The following is a 19,862-nucleotide window of genomic DNA, read 5'->3' as shown; positions in this document are numbered from 1 at the left end:
GTCAGGCGCCGTGTGCACCAGACTCCAGTTTCTCACTTTTATTGACTGGGGTTTCAACTTTGAAATTCTGCTTTCCACATGTCACCAATGCACATAGCCATATAATTCTATTAAAATGATGATGTTAGAAAAGTTTGCGTGGGAATAGTCTTCATTCAGCAAATATGTTTTAATCTTCCTTATGCTAGGCACTGAGGGTATGATAGTGAGCAAAATAAGCATGGCTGCTTCCTTCGTGGGGCGTATATTCTGGTGGGAAAGAGAAAAATTAACCAAATATGTAAAATTACAAGTAGTTAAACTAATTATGAAGAAAATTACTGAGTGCTATGAGAGTGCCTCATTAGAGAAACTGATTTATTCTACTTATCTATCTATCTATCTATCTATCTATCTACACAGGGCAAGAAGTGTGTGTGTGAGGGGGAGTTTATCAGATCAAAAAAGTCCTTCCTGAAGAAATGTCTGAACTAATTTCATAAAGATGACTCTTAGGTTAATACAATGGGATTCAATATAGCAATTAAAAATGACTGAGCAAGAACAGCATGCATCAAACCTGAAGATCAAGGATCCCAGCCTCTCTGGATTTCACATTGTATGGGTGCTAAAAGGAAGAGTGGAGTTTTTGCGAGTATCCAACCAGTCTGTGATGGTGCCTCTGCCTTCAAAACTGATTCTGAAGTGAGAGAGAGTCGTGGGTACATTTTGGCCACAGGAAGGACAGGGGAGAAGAGAGAGGCATTCTGATCCCTGAACTGCTTTTTAAGTTTATACTGACAACAAAAGTTCTGAACACTACACATGTAATTTATGGGTGCTAGAAAGAGACAGCCAAAACTCCCTCATCCTCCATTTTTCTTTTACTTACTATTAATGGGAAAGGCTAGAATTAAATAATATATTTGACACAAGTTTGTCTGCTCTTACAGGGCAATTAACCTCATCAATCCCCCCCTCCCCGCCACACTGTACTTGCTGCAGGGCTCTCATCTGTCTGGATGGGGAGGCTTGTTTCCACTCCTCGGTCCAGAGGGCTCAACCCTAGGGCCAGGAAGAACCAGCTGCTTAAGTTCATATGATGTATTATAATTTAAAGTATTATTAAAAATAAAAGCTAAACTCATGTTCTACATTAATTAAAATAAAACAATTAAAACCAAATGTAAATACTTTATTAGTATTTCATCTTTACTAATATGGCATCCCTCTAGCCATTAGTATCTCCCCAAATTAGGTAATAGTAGTTGTTGTTACTTATTAGGTAAAAACTCAACTTAAGATCACAGACATGAGTCTAATGTTAGATCACCATACTTTGATTAATCTGCATTTCCAACTAAACACCAACCCTCAGAGGGCAGTCCCATCTCAGCATGGACAATACCAGCCACAGCTGACATAATGAGCCATCACAGAATTTTGAAAACATAGGAAATATTCTTCTGTGATAGAACGAGCAAGACACAAAAAGCTATTTATGTAAATAAAATAAATAGCCCTGGCAATGGCTCAGTTGGAACATTGTCCTATACATCAGAAGTCTGCAGATCTGATTCCAGGTCAGGGCACATCTATGTTGCTCTCTCTCTCTCTCTCTGCCCCTCTTCCTCTCTCTCTAAAAGTCAATCAACAGATACTCAGCTGAGGATTAAAATAATAATAATAATAATATAACACATTGATAGGTAGAAATGAAAACTACTCTTCTTTTAAGTTTGGAAGATATGAATGTAATAATTGGTGGGATGTTTATTTCTTTTTTCATTTTTAAAATGTAGAATGCTTAATAAATTTGTATATCATCTTTGTACAGCAACCATGTTAATCATCTTTGTATCATTTGAATTTTAGTCTATGTGCTGCCAAAGTTGGCACAGTAGGATCTTTAATTTCAATTCAGTACCTGGCATAGAATGGGCCATCAGTAAATGCATCTTTAATGGATACAAATTATTGATATACTTATATCCACTTGGCTTAAGGCTTATTACATTCTCATCACCCTATATTATATAAACAATATCAGCAACCTTTTTAAAAATGTTAATTCTATTTTCATCACAACAAGTTATAGATACACTGATTGTTTTTAAAAAGAAAATCTAAATCATAATGGAAAGAAAAAACCTGAGGACTCTTCCAAGCCCTCAGTGAAGGAGATTTTGTTAGAGTTAAGTGAAGGGTTCAAAGCCGGACCTGGTATTGGCTCACTGTAGACATCTTTCATTTCTTTCCCTTTACCTCTTTTCTTGCTTTCTCTCCCCTGTGTGACTCATCAAAAAACTGAGAAATAAAAAATGAAGCCAATCACTTTTGGATCAAAATATCTCTAAAAATATGAGCTGAGCAGATCTAAGCTTTGCTAAATCAGTCCACATGTCAGTCATTAAATATTGGCCACAGACTCATATTCAGGTGAGAAATGCAGACTAGAAAGAACAATGTAAGGAAAGGTAAATGAAGGGCTTTTGCTCTAACAGACGGACAGAGTGGGTGGTTAATAGATCTGAAACAACTCTTGCCTGGCATTGTGAACGCAGAGAGACATTCATGTTTGGGGAAAAATTTCACTTGGCATCTAGCCATGGTAAGTTTGGGCTCAATCATGCTAGACTTCAATCAGAGTGAGTAACTTCCCTTTAGAGTTTGATATCTGTAAAACAATCACAACTACTTGTCTGGTGGGTATATACTAGAGGAAGATGGGCTGATCTACTTCAAGTTATCTCACGAAGGCTCTGTCACCTTTACTTCCCTCACAGTTTGAGTTGGCAGGTTTCTACCTGTCTGCATGCATAATAACATAGTGAAAGAATAGCTCTAGTTCTTAAAAACTGAATAAAATCATTTGAATGTAATACTGACTTTATTTGAATTTTTATTTTCAACCACATAGTTTCCTTTCACAATCTTTTCTCCAGCTGACATAACTGACAGCAAAGAGAGTCTTCTAGTTTCAACACGTCCGCCTGCTCACTTTTGTCTCCGAGCCTGCGGTTTGCCCTGACACAAAGAACAAACACCAAGGGGTTCAGAGAATAAGAGATATGCTTTGGAAAAGAGAAATATGAAAACTGCTATTTATTTTAAAAGGGCAGGTTGAGGTTATGCATCTTTTGTGTTTGAGAAGAATACATCAATCCAGAACTCAAAAGAAATACTATTCTGTAGAATTAGTGTCCTTATTTCACAAAGCAAATAAAATATTTTCATCTCAAAATTTTGCATTTTGATAATTAAAAGTTCTTTACCTAAACAAATGAGCTTTTTCTTAAAAAAGGAAAAGAAATTAACCTGTTAATGACATCTGTATCTTTTCACTTCATTTATGTGTATAATGTGAAGAATTACCATCTCTTCAAGTGAGACTTAGGTAGTTTAGAGATCTTTACATACTGATTTTCTTTACATACTGACAGTAACCCAAGTACTGTCTGCATTTGAATAAACTCCACAATTCATTACAATGCAGATTCCTGGGTTAATTGAAGACACGTTATAGTATGATGAGGCAGTAAACCAAGGAAGAGAATGTGAAACCTAGCAAACGGATGATCCTGTCCAGGAGAAGACTGAGCAGCAATCCATACTTAGAGCAGGATGATGGGAGGCTTGGGAAAAGGTATCAGAGGAAAAAAGATTTAATACTACTCTTGAGATACCAAAAGAATTTAGGAGACAGACAGGGTAGGAAATGTAAGGAAAAAAAGAAATGCAATTAGGAACTTTTAGAAAACAAATAAACCAGATAAGAAACTAAGGGTAGTAATCATAGTATACTACTTGGCATTGCAATGGATAATATTTATATGTCATTAGAATGTAAATAGTGGTTAATGACTTTCAACTTCAATAGACAATCTAAAGACAGAGTATTGTACAGTTGTTAAGAACATAGCCCCTAGAATTCTTACTGGCTTTATGAATCCAGAAATTTACTTAATTTCTATGTTACTTGATTTCCTTTCTATAAGATAGAAGTAATAATAGTTATCTATTTTATAGCCTTCATGTGGAACTTAAATAAGTTGCTTCACACAAAGCAGCTGTAACAGAGCTACACATAGAAAGTCCTCAACAGGTGATAGCTAAAACAACCAACTACATAGAAACAGAATTGACACAGACCAAAAATGACATGTTATTATTGACACAGACCAAAAACGACATGTTATTAAATTTGACAATATAAATGTGTAAGTCTAGATGGCTGAAAATGGGGAAGAATAGTGACATGCAGTCAAGAAATACTGTTTATAGTTGATAGAAACAAAAGTAAATAACAAAAAAAGGCAACTAAGAGAAAAACAAAATTTAGCAAAATAATTGTGTAAGTGGGTTAAATCATAACCCATCATAGCAGGAAGCTAATAATAGATTATGACTATAATTAATAAATCAAAATCTGGCATGTAAGCTTACAATATAGACATAGGAGGAAACAATAGAAGAACAAAAAGAAATAAAAGTGGTTCTCTTAGAGGATCAAGGAAGGTAAATGCATTTACCTTTAAATATTTTATAATTTTGTCAATTATACTTCAATAAAGCCAAAAAAAGAAAAAGAAAGGTAAAAGGGGTTCAGAGTGAATTGTCCCAGTGGTAGCAGAAGATTGTAGACAAGAAATAAAAATAATGTATTGATATCTAGAATTCTTGCTAGGAATTTCAGGAGACTTTGATAGCTTGGAAAATATGAAAATGATAGGGAAAAAGGCCAATTTCTGGACAAAATTGGATCATTTAAAAATAATCTTGACTTCCGGCCAAGATGGAGGCATAGGTGGACGCGCTATACCTCCACACACAACCAAGATTGGAACAATCAACAATTTAGAGGCAGAATAACATCCAGAACTGACAGAAAATTGATCTGAATGGAAGTTGGACAGCCAAGAAGTTGAAATAGACCCGTTCAACCAGACCAGTAGGAGGGATGGAGACAAGCAGCCAGGCGCAAGTCGAGGCTTGGAGAGCAGAGAGAGTTGGGCGAGTAAGGCATCTGGGGTGCGCAAGATCACAGCAGGTGAACCCTGAGTGCATAAGCAGCAACCAGCAGACCCAATGAGGAGGCGATTATAAAACAAGGCAGTGTGCGCAACCCAGGATCCCAGTGCTGGGAAATAGAGCCTCGGGATACTGATTGAGGTCACCTGTGGGAGCTGAGGTGCACGGAGTGACACCCAGCCTCACAGGAGAGGTCCTTGGAGGGTCCCACAACGTGCACAAGCCCACCCACATGGGAATTGGCACCAGAGGGGCCCAGTTTGCTTGGGAGAAGCAGCAGAAGGGACTGAGGTCCCATGGAGAACAGAGCAACCGCCATTATTCCCTCTTGACCCCACCCCCACATACAACGTCACAATCCAGCAACTGGGGTGCCTGGCCCTGGTGAACACCTAAGGCTCTGCCCCTCTCCACCCCTCGTCTGTAACAGATGCAACCAGACCAAAAAAAAAAAAAAAAGAAAAGAAAAGAAAAAAGAAAAAGAGAGAGAGTGAGAGAGAGAGAGATGGCTCAAACAAAAGAACAAATCAAAGCCCTCTTAAGTGACTGAGAGACAGCCAACCTATTAGATGTACAGTTCAAAACACTGGTGATCAGGAAGCTCACAGAATTGGTTGATTTTGGTGGCAAATTAGATGAACAAATGCAGGCTACGATAAGAGAAATGAAGGAAAATGCACAGGGAACCAATAGAGATGGGAAGGAAACTGGGACTCAAAATAAAAAGTGGACCAGAAGGAAGAAAGAAGCAACCAAACAGGAAAGAATGGAGAAATAAGAATTCAAAAAAATGAGAAGCTTAGGAATCTCCAGGACATCTTTAAATGTTCCGATGTCTGAATTATAGGGGTACCAGAAAGGAAAGAGGAAGAGCAACAGATTGAAAACTTATTTGAACAAATAATAAAGGAGAACTTCCCCAATCTGGCAAAGAAAATAGACTTCCAGGAAGACCAGGAAGCTCAGAGAGTCCCAAAGAAGTTGGGCCCAAGAAGAAACACACCAAGGCACATCATAATTACATTAGCCAAGGTAAAAATGAAGGAGAGAATCCTAGAAGCAGCAAGAAATAAGGGGATAGTAACCTACAAAGGAGTTCCCATCAGACTGTCAGCTGATTTCTCAAAAGAGACCTTGCAGGCAAGAAGGGGCTGGACAGAAGTATTCCAAGTCATAAAAGGCAAGGACCTACATCCAAGAATACTCTATCCAGCAAAGCTTTCATTTAGAATGGAAGGGCAGACAAAGTGCTTCTCAGATAAGGTCAAGTTCAAGGAGTTCATCATCACCAAGCCCTTATTTTATGAAATGTTAAAGGGACTTATCTAAGAAAAGAAGATCCAGAAAAAACATCTACAGTAAAATGACAGCAAACTCACAATTATTAACAACCACACCTAAAACAAAACCAAAAGAAACTAAGCAAATGACTAGAACAGGAGCAGAGAACCACAGAAATGGAGCTCACATGGAGGGTTAGCAACAGGGGAGTGGGAGGAGGAGAGAGGGGGAAAAAGTACAGAGAATAAGTAGCGTAGATTGTAGGTAGAAAATAGACAGGGGGAGGGTAAGAATAGTATGGGAAATTTAGAGCTAAAGAACTTATAAGTATGACACATGGACATGAACTAAAGGGGGGGAATGTGGGTGGGAGAGGGTGTACAGGGTGGAGGGGAGTGAAGGGGGAAATGGGACAACTGTAATAGCATAATCAATAAAATATATTTTAAAAAAATCTATTAACTGACCATAAGAAACAAATAGTGTTCCTTTTATAGATGAAGTCAGGAAAAATCGCAGTACATCTGAAAAACAAGTGAGGCTTAATGTCAATCACTCTTTTATTTCCCCCACCCTTGAAACCACCAAGCATAGTTTGGGGAGGTGTTGGACTATAGACTTCAGGCTCTTTGTGGGTAGCTTTTTCTGTCCAGTCTACCCTATTCCTTCTGGTCTTTTTATTTCCTGGGTACTCAGTGAAGATTTCTGCATCATTAAATTTCCTGTCCTGTATTCCCAAAGGAAGAGCACATTTTCAGTCAGTCCTGGAAACCTGATCTTCATCCTGAATCTCTGCTCAAAAGCCACTAAAGATGGATCATGTCAACACTCTTGTTTTATTAAGAAAATGTTTAATACATACTTAAAATAGTAATATATACTTAAAATGTTTGCTTTTGTGAATTTTATCCATGCTTCTTAATCTAGACCTCACAAAATGAGCACTTTTTGGGTGTTTGATTTCTTTGTTCTTTGGTCAGTATCTAAGCCTTTAAAATTCATGATCTTATTAAGTTGTTTGCATAGACTATAGGAACCAATGATGAAAATACTTCATTTGCCAAAGCTGACCAGAGTTTCTCAGAAACTGGAAGAATACCTCACCTGGTAGCTTGTTTTGGATTCCTAGGAACCATATTCATGTACAGGGTGCAGCACAAATAACACTCTTTTTTTTATTACAAAATCTTTTATTACAAAACCATAAGTATGTCATTCTGTAACATAACAATATCACACTCAAGCACACCACATGACATTTTAGGTGATATGTTCATATTAAAACTATAAATTATTATACCCATATTATTACCTATATACATTATACCTATTTATACAGGATCTGGCAGAAGTAATGTCTGTCTGAGTGTGGTTGAGAGGGTTCATGAATGTCTCGCATGAGATAGATAGCAATGTGAACATTTCACATAGTGTCATATGGTGTGCTTGTGATATTGTTATGTTACAAAATTATATACTTATGATTTTGTAATAAAAAAGGAAAGCTCTTTGTGCTATACCCATATATAATTTTTTTCAAGAGATTGGCTAAGAAGTGTTTCCTGCTGAAAACTCCAAATTCCTGCCTCTCTTGGTACTGAAAGGTTCATATGAAATTTCTAGCTTTAATGAAAGGCAAGAGTGTAAAATAATATGAGGTACAGGACTTTTGGAAATAATCTCATCTGTGGCTTATGGCTCCATTCTCATTACTTCACAGTGACATTAGGTCACCCCATAGTCCCTTCCTATTCTTTCCATCACATAAGATTAAGCTGATTTTCATGCTTAGAGGAAACGTATGACTTCAACAGATGATTTTAAAAGAGTATGATATGAACTTTTCTCCGGTGACCGTCCACCGCCAGTTTTTAGGTTGATAGTTCTTGTGCCGGAGATGCAGCTCTTATGAGGCAGGAGCAGAAAACTCAGATTGGGGAAAAGAACCACAAAGGCTGCCATGGACAATTTCATAATGAAGGACAAGAAAGGAAGGCAATGTAGCTATAGTTCAGCAGGGGAGAGGTCTCTCAAGAGGTGAGGCCAGAGAGTTACATGGAATGGGGAGGGAAGGCAATTGATTTTGGACAGCCTCAGAGGTGTTGAAGGACCTTTACTTTGAGAAAAATAGAAAGATACAGGAAAGTTTTAAGCAAAAGACTGAGGTTTTTAAAGGCTTACTCTGTCTGCTCTTTTGAAATTAGACCATGTTGAGTAAGAACAAAGAAGCAGGGAGGCCAAAATAAGGCTACTTCAATGAACTAGGCCATAGATGACAGTTGCTTGAACCAGGAAGGTGGTGGTGAAAAAAACATAAAAAGAGATTGGATTCTGGATCTTGAAGACAGAAGCAATAAGATTTCCCTGTCATTTTGAACATTGGGATATAAGTCAAAGGGAGGGATCAAGGGTAACTCTAAAATCAGGGACTGCACAACAAGGATGGAATTTCCATTTACTGAGGCACATATATATATCTTCAGGTAGAGCAGGTTGCCTTAGAGAGATTAGGAGTTCAGTGTAAGAAATATCAAATTTGAGAAATCTGTTACAAACACAAATAGAAAGTTGATAGGAGTAACCAAGAAATAAATGTCTAACTTTTCAAGTATTTATTACACAAATTTAGTTCATACAGACTACATATCACAAGATAAATTTATAGCCTAATGATAAGCTTGAATCTTCCACATAAAAATGCTATGACATATTGTTATTTTGTTGAAGAACAGTTATGAACATTCTGAAAAGATTCTCAAAATAAAGCATAATGCTGAAGCTTGAAGATAAAATCTTTACCCTTGCTCTCAAAATTGACACCAATGAGCCCCAAAAGCCTGAGGGTCCTTACTATCAGATCATCCATTGTTATAATAAAGCATGTCATGTCAAAATTCATCAGGCATTTTCACAAAGCATATTTTACACTTGACTTGCCCCTAAGCATTTAGATATTTTTTTCCCTGAAGCCACCTGTAAAGTTAGATTAGATAATTCTTAAGAGTTTAATTTTACTCAGGTGTGCTGACAAGCACAAACAATAAATCCCTGGGAAATTTCCAGATTTCAGTTGTCCTTTGTCTATGCAAGTGGAATGAACCAAAAAAAAAAAAAAAAGGCAGAATTTAACTTACTCATCTTTCTCTTTACTGAAGAATCTGTAGCCAGTGTGTGTGATTTGAAAGAGCCCTACTCTCTGCTCTAGGGCAAATCCACAGGGGAGCTGTGAGTCTACTGTAAGAGACCCTGAGGGACTTGAGGCCTGAGAATTTTCCAGAGCAGCCAGCCCTTGTACGTTCGTCCTCAGTCCCTGTAGCTGTTCCTCCCCATCCCCTCGTGCAAATAACTTTATCTCCTAATGAATCCTCCTCTTTGCTCTTGATAATCCAGACTGTCCAACTACCTAGACTGTGTGAACATAAGAAACCTGTAAGAATTTTATAAGTTTATCAGAGCCTAAATGACGATAATTGCTGGGAAGCAAAATCTCAACAGACTGAGAAAATGCTCTGGAAGATGGCAGTTTTGCACCTTATTTTATACATTACAATCAAGGGAGAAGATGTGAATTACATGAAATCCACTGGTGATAGATTTTTGGGGCAGGAGGAAGCAAAGCGGGAGGGGGTGAAACCTTTGGGATTGAATAAAAAGTAAAATTATAGACATATTCTTTTTTTACATAGGTGGGTACAGGGTAGCTAACAGCCAACGATTAACATGAAAATGATAACAATGATGGGATTTGCAGTCTCTACTCTGGTGGAGTGCTTGTGCTTCGGGGTCTGGAAAAAAGGAAATTACTTAGTTATTGCAAAGGCATGTTATCAGGTGTGTTATCCTAGATTCAAAAAGATAGCACTCAGGTTCAGTTAAGGGAAAGATTGACCTTTGTTATGGAAAAATACTGCCATAGGACATGACTACCCTCTTTGAACAGCTTTTATAGGTTTTAATTTCAAACCATCCTATGTGGTTACTCTCTCTCTGTCAGTGAGTTTGTAAGGCCACCATACAGGCCTCCCTTGAGCTGTCAGGTTTAGTATGTGGCCCCTCTTCGTCCACAACTGCAAGGACAGTCCCTTTATTCCTATTTCTGAAACTAGGACATGCCTGCTAGCCTCCTGCTGCTGAAGTGCAATAAACCTTCTGCCCTCTCTCCCCAAATTTGAAGACTCATTTGTAGCCTTATCATATCTGGGGTTTTCAAACAAATACTTCTGCTAACTGGCCCATGAAGCCACAATTATCCCGTGCCCTATAGAATTCCATTTCCTGCATGCTAGGGCCTCTCCTCCTCAAAGGGCCCAGTTGTTGGTGGCAAGGGGAAAGACAGGAAGGAACAGATTGGAAGATGTGCATTCTAGGACAAAGAAAAAGCATAACCTAAGTGAAGTGGCTCCTTGATGTCGCTATGAATAATTCCAAATTTCCAATGTGTAGAAAGTAGAGAAACAAATAAATGTGAAAATAGATAAGGACCAGATCCTATAGGGCCTCAAAGTTCCAGTCTAAGAGTTTAGAATTTGTTTGACAAGGGTAGGTAGTCATTGAAAACTCCCAGCTGGGTAGTGACACAACTAACTCAAGAAGAATCAACATGGGCCACTCATACAGTTTACTGAGTTCTTTCATATATATATATATATATATATATATATATATATATATATATATAAGATCATTTAACTACTGATTTTTCTTCATGAATTTTCTTCTGGCACCAATGTTTAATCTTGATCAGAGAGAGGAAATTCAGGAGGAAGAAGAGAAGCTAGAGAATATTATGAACTTCATAAGAATTGGCCCTTGCTCTGATTTTTTGATGCTATAACCCAGCACCTCGAGGTGTAGCCAGCTCCCAGCGGATTCTCAATCAGTGTATGTAGAACACAGATGAAGTCTTGCCAAATTGCTCTCCGGTGGGCACTTCCTTTGCTTGTCAAGACAGTGTCATTTTGGAAGTAGCATTAAAAGATGGGTGCTGAGGAAAGGAAAGAAAGAAGATGTGCAGAGATAACTGGTTTGTTCAATTTACAATAGTGCATTTTGCTTTAGAGCCATCTAAAAAAGGGTAAAAGGGAAGAAAAGGAAAATATCTTGTTAGAGAGGTCAATTCTCAAAGCCCAGGTAGCTTTTGTTTCTTTTTATGTTTTTAATGAGTAATCGTTTGTTAAGTTTTTCCATTGACTGTAAAAAAATCCCACCCTTTCTATTGATTTATAACCAGAGGAAATTCCTGGGAGATTCTGGGAGTTTTCCTTTATCCCATACTGGGATGAGCCACGAGCTATGCCATGCTTACATAACCTTTAGAGTGGAGTCAGAAAAAATAAAAAGCAACACAAATGGCTATTTTATGAGACTTCTGCAGGGTGGGTTTTAGGATGATGTTTGGATTCTGTGATTGAAATCATAGTTTATTTTCAGCACTGGCCACGTGGAAGATTAGTTTTATGTTTGGTTCATCACACACAACGAAAGGAGTCTAAATGTGTGTCCTTTAAACCACTTCAAACTTCTTTGTGGGTCCAGGATCAACTTATCATGAATAAATACATGAAAGGAAAAGTTGAATTTAGTGCGATGACTTAGCTCACAATACAAAAAAGATCTTAATTATCATCAAATATGTATACACAAATAGGCCTATTTTGTCCAAAATGCTTAAACGGGGGAATTCAATCTTAGGAGTAGATGTGGATCAGGGACAACATGGCAGCTCACGCCTTCAAAGACAGATAAGGAATATTCTTGTATCCATACAGCTATACAATAGTCTCCCCTTATCTGCAGAAATACGTCTCAAGACCCCTAGTGGATGCCTAAAACTGAGGAGAGTACCAAACTTATATAACGTATGTTTTTCTCCTACACATATATACATATATGGTAAAGTTTAATGTATAAATTAGGCACAGCAAAAGACTAACAACAGTAACTAATAAAATAGAATAATTATAACAACATATTGTAATAAAAGTTATGTGACTGTGTCTCTCAAAATATCTTACTGTACTGTACTCACATTTTCACAAGGAAGCCTTTCTCTTTGGCATATTTGAATTATCAGCATCTCTATTTTTGAGGTTTGAAAGAATTATTATGTGAAATAAGGATTACTTGAACACAAACACTGTGATACCCTGACAGTCGATCTGATAGCTGAGGAAGCTAATAAGTGACTATAGGCTGGGTAGTGTATACAGCATGAGAGCAAACATTTTCCCCAACTTTGAGCAAACCAGCCTTCCAAAGTTGCTTCCTAAATTAAAAACAAAACAAAACAGGATCTTCTGGGAGAAATGAGGGGCAAGTAGATGAATCAGCCCTGGTATGGAAAAGCTATAGACATTACAAGTCCAACCCCGAGGCTGACTCAAGGTATGCTCCTTTTCTACGACTTGACTTGAAAATTGTGCAGTTCTAAAATGGAGAGGAATTCTCCCCAATTACCAGTATGTGGAGAGGTCCTTGGGAAGTTTAGATACACTTTTTCTGCTTTATAGAGGAAAACAAAAACATACCAAAAAAATCAAGTAAAAGCAAGGATGGAAGTGGGGAAGCACATTCTGGCTGCAAACCACCAAACCCATAATTTTACACTCGACAAGCATCTAAATAAACAAAATCTTGCAGTGTAAACTCCACTGATAAAGGGCTACCACACTGTTTAATAGCCTTAGGGAAAATAAAATACGTTTTTCACAAAAGAAACATTCTCTATAGTTTTAGAAAAATTATTATTTTTAAAGAAACTAAGTGATGTCTAACTTCCCATTTAAAGTAAGTATAATAAACAAGAGTTTGAGTTTAAGGAGATAAATATGTTTATGAATCAAAAGTATCCATAATTTCCAGTAAAGAGTTTAGTTTGAGTAGCTTTCTAAAACTTGAAAGCAGAAAATAATCAGTAAATATAGTGTGTCTTTACTCGATATTATACAAAAAAGCTAACTTTGGGTCCAACATCAAACATGAGGATGGATTTCTTGGTGTAGATCTCCTTATATATTCAGGGCCATAAGCATATTTTCATTGTTAGACTACATAGTGATGGTTCTTGGTTCAGAAAAAATAATCAATCTAAAGTACTTTGATTGAAAGTACTCCTGTTAAGTGCTAGTATATGGTGTCAACTCTAACACCAGTGGTTGGGATAGCATCCCTAGGACCCAGATGAAAGAAATTCTAATAGGGTCTCCCTCAGAAGCTCATGGCTATTTGCTACTGTTAACCACCGTAGCAACTTTGCCACACTTATAATGCAGTTTATTTCTTTCTTTCCCACTATTTTCTCTGCCACTATTTCTTCCACCCCTCAAATTCTTCTTTCTACCTCTTTCACTTCCTTAGGGTTGCTTCTTTCCTCCTTTCTTTGTGAGTTTCAGCTTCTTCTCCCATTTGCAATTGCTTATTCCCTCTATTATCTCATTCCAAAGTTTTCCAAGTGGGATCTTTGGTTCTGGTAGTTGGTATTAACCTTGCTGGGGAGGGCTCTTATGCCAGGTTACCTCACTGGTTATAATAGATGATAGATGGTCTCTTCCTGAGCCAGAAACTCACTCTTGGTCAAATGAGCAGTGCCTTGGATGGCAGGGTCATGTTGTCATTTTTCTTAAGGAAATTTGTAGCATGAGGGCCACTTGGAGCAACCTAATTTCATGCTGCATTGTCAATTTTTCCACAACAGCTGCTATGGGAATTGCATAGAAAACAGAACATTTTAAGCATCTGAACATTTAAGATGCTTAAGACAGAGAACATTTAAGAGCATCTGATGACTCAGAAATGAAATACAAGAATAAATTGTGATCAGGCAAGACTTACATGTCTAGCCATTCCAACTGTAAAAAGAAAAAAATCCCTGATTTTATGTGCCTTCCAACAATTGCCCCATTTCCTCTCTGCAGCCTTATAAGAATCACCTACAGTTCTGTGTCTGTTATCCTGCTTTCCATTTATTCTTCAACTTATCCAGATTGTCTTTTAATCTCACCCCCAAGTCAACTACACTATTCTCGCTAAGGTCACCAGTGACTTCCCTATTACCACAGTCAATGAACACCTTGAGTTCTTCTCTTACATGTTTATGGTTAAGAAAAATTATCTCCAAACTGGAAATAGACAAAAGAGGTTACTGGGTGTTCTTTCAGCAGAGTGGTAGCCATGGTCTAGCTCAACTGGGCACTATATAATTCTATAATGGTATGCACCTTTGATTATGTTTGTATTGACTAGGCCATTTTGCAACTTAGAAGGGACAGAGATTTAATCTGTAGAAAAAAATCTGATATCAAAGCAAGTGATTCTTGACTAAGAGAAATGCAAATGATTCCTGCTATTGCACTGAATTTGGTTAAGAGTAGATTCAATTGATTTTCATCAGGTAGAAAAGATAACCCCAAGCATTACAGACTATTGTCCTGTAGGCTATTAAACAGTTTTCTTGTTTACTTAGTAAATTAATTTTAGCATGCCCTTGACTAATTTAAATCTCTGGTCTTCACATTCTCCTCTGAACCAGTCTTAATTTTCTATTGTTTTCCTCTGTAGTTAATGAGTTGAACAAATTCTTTGAATTGTGTGAATTTTGTATCTTTATAAAAGTTATGTTTTTAACTTTTTGAAAATCATACTTTTGAATCACTTAGCACTAGACAGCACTGACCACTCCCTCCAGGTTAAAAAGGTCTCCTAAAATGCTTCCCATGATACCCCATTCTTCTAGTCTTCCTTCTTCTGTGCACTATTCAGATACTCGAGTTCCTTGGGACTTGGTTTTCAGTACTGTTCTCTTTTCTAAACACATACACTCTCTCCACTCTTTCTGGTGATTTCATCCCTTCTCCCTCTAAAACTCACCAATTTGTATTTCTAGGGCAATCTTCTCTTCTTTTTGTATATTCAGGTATCTAAATAACATGTCTGTTTGAGTGATTCACACTACCCCAAACTTATTAATACTCAAACTGAACAAAGTTAATAGTCCATAGGAATGTCTTGGTGAGCATCACAATACTAAAGCTAATGCTTGAATAATCTTGAGAAAATATTTTACTCAGGCCATGGTAACATATAAGATATTTATGCTAAGAAAAGATTATTGGCAGTGGTTGGGATATTTTTGTCTGCCAGATTCAGTGTTTTCTTTCTCTGAATAATGTTAATAATAAATGTAAAAATTCCATCTTGGTCTTCCCATTTCTGTAATCCAGGAGAACTATTTACCTTCTCTTTCTTTCTTTCAACTGGGAAGAATACAGCTGATTAAAGTACAATTCTTTCTCATGTCAATCATATATTTTAGGATATGCCTAAATCTCAAACACATACTCACAGAATATTTCTTTAAGCCTGGGTGACTTCTAAATTACTTAATCATATTAAAAAAAATTGTAGCTAATTGCTCTGCAGCTGAGGATGGCTGAGGCTTATCTCATTCCTATACACATAAGGGTCCAGGAAGTTTGTGGGAAAGACCTCATCCCAAGGAAAGGAAGAGAAGCAGAGAAACCAGTGCACTGATATTGGAAGGGAGGGGTGGTTCTGAACACAATTTTTCACCTAGATTATGCCCCAGTCCAGCTCCTGTGGACTCCTGACCAAGTTTGTAAAGGACAAAATTTTAATAAAAGAAAAGTAAAGGTAAAGAAGTTGTTTTCTCTTAGATGTCTCTGGGGTCAAGGCATCAGCTTATAGGCACCTGGAGTGGCACTTAGCTGGTGGCAGCAGTACTGGCGGTGAAAGCAGCAACATTAGGGGAAGTGGAGTCCACCGCAGCTGTGGCTGGATGTCAGTGCCCTTGACATTGGACATCATTACACTTGGTGTCCATCTAGTGACATCTTTTCCTGCAGTCAGGAGCGGTCTTAGTCTGGAAGACAGTGGCCGCAGTAGAAGCAGCTGCGGCAGTGTTTTGGTGAAGACACAGCTGCTATTTTTGGCATCAGCTACTGCCAGGGTATTCATCGCAAGGATTCAGGACAAAAGCGGGATCAAATTCAGACATGCCATGGCTGTCCAGGGGCTTAGTGCTCTGCCCACATGGGGGAAACCCTTTGGGAACTCCAAGTTCTCGGTGAAAGTGTTGAAGGAAGGAACAGTTTCTTCTGGGCACAAAAGGGTGGACTTTGACAAGTTCTATTTGGCCGCTGATATTCATGTCCTATCTCTAGGCTTATATGACTTACAAAACACAGGTCACATTAGTACCATACTTACCAGAAGCTCCATCTTTCGGGTTAAAGTCCATTACTGATGCTGTGAGAGTGGTAAAGGTCAAGACACCTTGGCTGCCTACATATGCTACTTTGAGCTTGATCTCTGTCATTTCAATGAGCAATGTCAAGAACAGCATTTGTAGCAGTCCAAAGGCTGACATCTTAGTGAGCATGAACAAAAATCTAAAACTTTCCCATACTGAACAAGCCATTCCATTTGGAACGCCAGTCTTAAGCACGGTGTCTTTTTCAGAGAAGCAGCCACAGGAGATTCCCTGGGCACAGGGACTCATGCTTTCTGCCAGATGACCCTGCTCTGGTCACAGTTAGCTGGGCCAGAGACTAATGCCGGACACAAAGGCAGCCCATTTAGAGGCTATTACAAAAGCTTTTCAGTGAGGATGGCGACAGGCTGAACTAATCAGATTCTCTTGTTGAGTTTGAATGCCAGATATCCAGAGCGATTTGGCAGAGCCAAGTGGCCTGAGATGAGGGGCATGAAGAGAAAGAAGACAATATGGGGATGCTATGTGCCAAGAGCAAGAAGATGCCCAGAAGCAAGAGGATAAGTGTAGAGAGAACTATAGTCAGAGTGATTAAATAGTCTTACAGGGAAAGCAGAGGTAACTTCAGTCACTAGTAGGAGGACATAAGAGAGGAAGAATGCCATGTTATCAATCCTGTTCTAGTTCCCTGAGACCTGAATGGGCAGCTGCTATTAGTAAAGAGTCAAATAATTTATTAGTTGAATATAAGTGAATAAAACCATGGTAAAGTCAAGGGAGGTATCAGAGTATTTGAGAGACAGATCATTTTAATATACAAATGAACTTTCAAAATATGAACACTTTTGTGTGTTGGTTTATGCAGCAAAGTATTCAGAAGTAGGGCAGATAACCTACACTTCAAAGTATGTCATATATACCAATATAAAACTATTTTATTACCTTCTGTTATTTTTATTTCAGTAGGCATCCTTGTGTTTAAAACCCCCATCTCAAATTTTCTCTATTCCTGGTAACCTGAAAGAGCTTAGAGTTTCCCCATTTCCCCATGCATCTTTAAAATAAAATCCTTCAGCCTGGGCAACCTGAGCGTGTGTCTGTTCACAGCCACCCAAAACACCACACGGTAAAGAAGAAGAGGAGAGAACGAGTGGTGAGTCTGTGTTGCCAGCTAGAAACTGTGCGTATAGATACATTTGAATAAATGTTCTGAAATAACAAAGAGTAATTTGCAGGAAAAATAAAATTAGTCTTCAATAGCCCACTTTCCAGTTTGTAATTTAGAGTTTCTCCCCCTTTTCCCACACCTACTTGACTACTCTTCCCTAACAACAGCTTATGCCATACGATTCCTATTAAGCCAGCAGCAGTCAACTCATGATCCAATAACACTTCACCTTCACGAGGTGCTGATGGATCAGGACAACATGCTCACACCTTTCAGGCATTCCTCTGGGAAAAACAAAGTGTAAAAATAGAATGAACCACCAACTGTGTTCACAGATTCTAATTTACAATGAGGACAAATGTTAGGTATTAAAGGTCAATATAGTTTCTGGGACACTCACTGATGCAAAACACCTACAGCATTTAAAGGGGTTGCATTTAAAAATCATGCTTTAGATTTGGCTATTTCTCTTAGTTGTCAAAAATACTGCTCCTATAAAGTCAAAGTTTAATTCAGTTTTTGACTGAAAGATTTCAAAGTATATCTGGAGGAATAAACAAGTAAGATTCAGCAATATAATACTGAGGGTATAAAAAAAGAGTTTTAGTGACCCTTTAACATGATTGATATAAAATTGTATTATAAAGCTATAGTAATTAAAACCATGTAGTTTTGGTGTAGATATTTAATATGAGATATTTTTGTATAATCATACCAAGTGCAAATGTGTAAAATAACATTTTTTATTACCAAGTAGTGTGTACTGAGGACATGCTTGATCATTATTTTATCTCTAACCTTTACACCAATGATGGGGATCTCTCACTTTATTCAATACGATACTGTTAAGATTTTAAAAATTACATATGCGTTATTTTTATAGTCATATCAATTTACTATTTCAAAAGCCTTTTATAAGTTAGCCTCCAAGAAGGTATGTATCCTATCTTTCCTAACCATGATTATAAATTTAATGTAATTCACCTATGTCATTGAGAGTAGGGAATACATGCTAATGATTTGTTTGAGATCTAAATATCTCCCCTTCCCATATATACTCTCTCATAATATCTACTTTACATTCATTTAAATAAATTTAGAATAATGAGGAAGTATCCAAAAACAGAGATGTGTCTCTTTTAGCGCTTTAAATAAGTGCCATTAGTAGACATTCAAATAATTTAGTAGTTGAATATAAATGAATAAGACCCTAATAAAGTCAAGAGAGAAATTAAAGTATTGAAAGACATACCATTCAATATGCAAATGAATACTCAGAAAATGCACAGACTTTTTTGCTTATTTTGCTTATGTGGTGAAGTATTCATGGATAGAACTGATAATCCACCTTCAAAATATATATTATGTAACAATGTAAAAGTTTTTGTTATTTTCTTTCCTGGGTTATGGGGCATGACTACACACCCTGGTTGATAAAAATGGGGATTTTACCTACCCAGAAAAAATAATTCTACTCTAAGAGAAATGGTTACTGGGAAAATTGTAACCCTTAAAGCAGAAATGAGCCTTGGAGAGGCCTAAGGGGTGTCGTTACTGAGTGTGGAAATGTGAGGGAGGTGGGTGAACGGGGGTGATCTGTCCTGGGCCTTTAAAGATAGATGAACAACTGCAACACCAGTTTCATGGTGTGCATGGCAGCAGTTGCTACAGCAGGAAAAATGGTGTCTGAGGTGGGTTGTTTCTGGGTAGCAGGCCAGGTGCAGCTGTTGTGGGGACCTCCAGTCTTAGGCGTACGTCTGAATTTCACACCACTAGTGAACAGTGAGAAGATTTAGGAATGAAGGTAGATCCTGTGAGAAACCCTATTTTCTCCTGAGGAAGAAGTGAAGCATCAACAAGAGACATCAGAAAAGGACAACTGTGCCCAGGGATGGCTCAGAAACTAGGTGAGAATATCTATTTCAATATTATACTCACATGTGAGTTGTACATGTAATGATTACTTTTTAGGCCATATAGAAGTATCCTTACTTCAGAACAGTCACACCAATGTAGTCACATCAAAATGACAGCTACAAAGGCGAAATATCACAATCCTACATCTTGATGGACAAAAATGAAACAATACAGGGAGGGGCAAAAGTAGGTTTGCAGTTATATATGAAACAGGGTTTATTTTTGTATTATTTTTATTAACTATTATATTATTTTCCT

The 19,862-nt window shown here is 37.6% G+C and overlaps 1 non-coding gene across 1 annotated transcript; it reads right to left on the bottom strand.

Moving 5' to 3' along the window:
- Positions 1-1,771: 1,771 nt before the first annotated feature.
- Positions 1,772-1,878, bottom strand: LOC114514052. The gene has a single exon (XR_003685900.1). It is a non-coding gene; the product is annotated as a U6 spliceosomal RNA (small nuclear RNA).
- Between the last annotated feature and the right edge of the window lie 17,984 nt (positions 1,879-19,862).

The sequence above is a fragment of the Phyllostomus discolor genome, chromosome 3 (assembly GCF_004126475.2).
Source record: "Phyllostomus discolor isolate MPI-MPIP mPhyDis1 chromosome 3, mPhyDis1.pri.v3, whole genome shotgun sequence".
Classification (NCBI taxonomy): domain Eukaryota; kingdom Metazoa; phylum Chordata; class Mammalia; order Chiroptera; family Phyllostomidae; genus Phyllostomus; species Phyllostomus discolor.
This window is presented reverse-complemented; position numbering and strand designations above follow the sequence as displayed.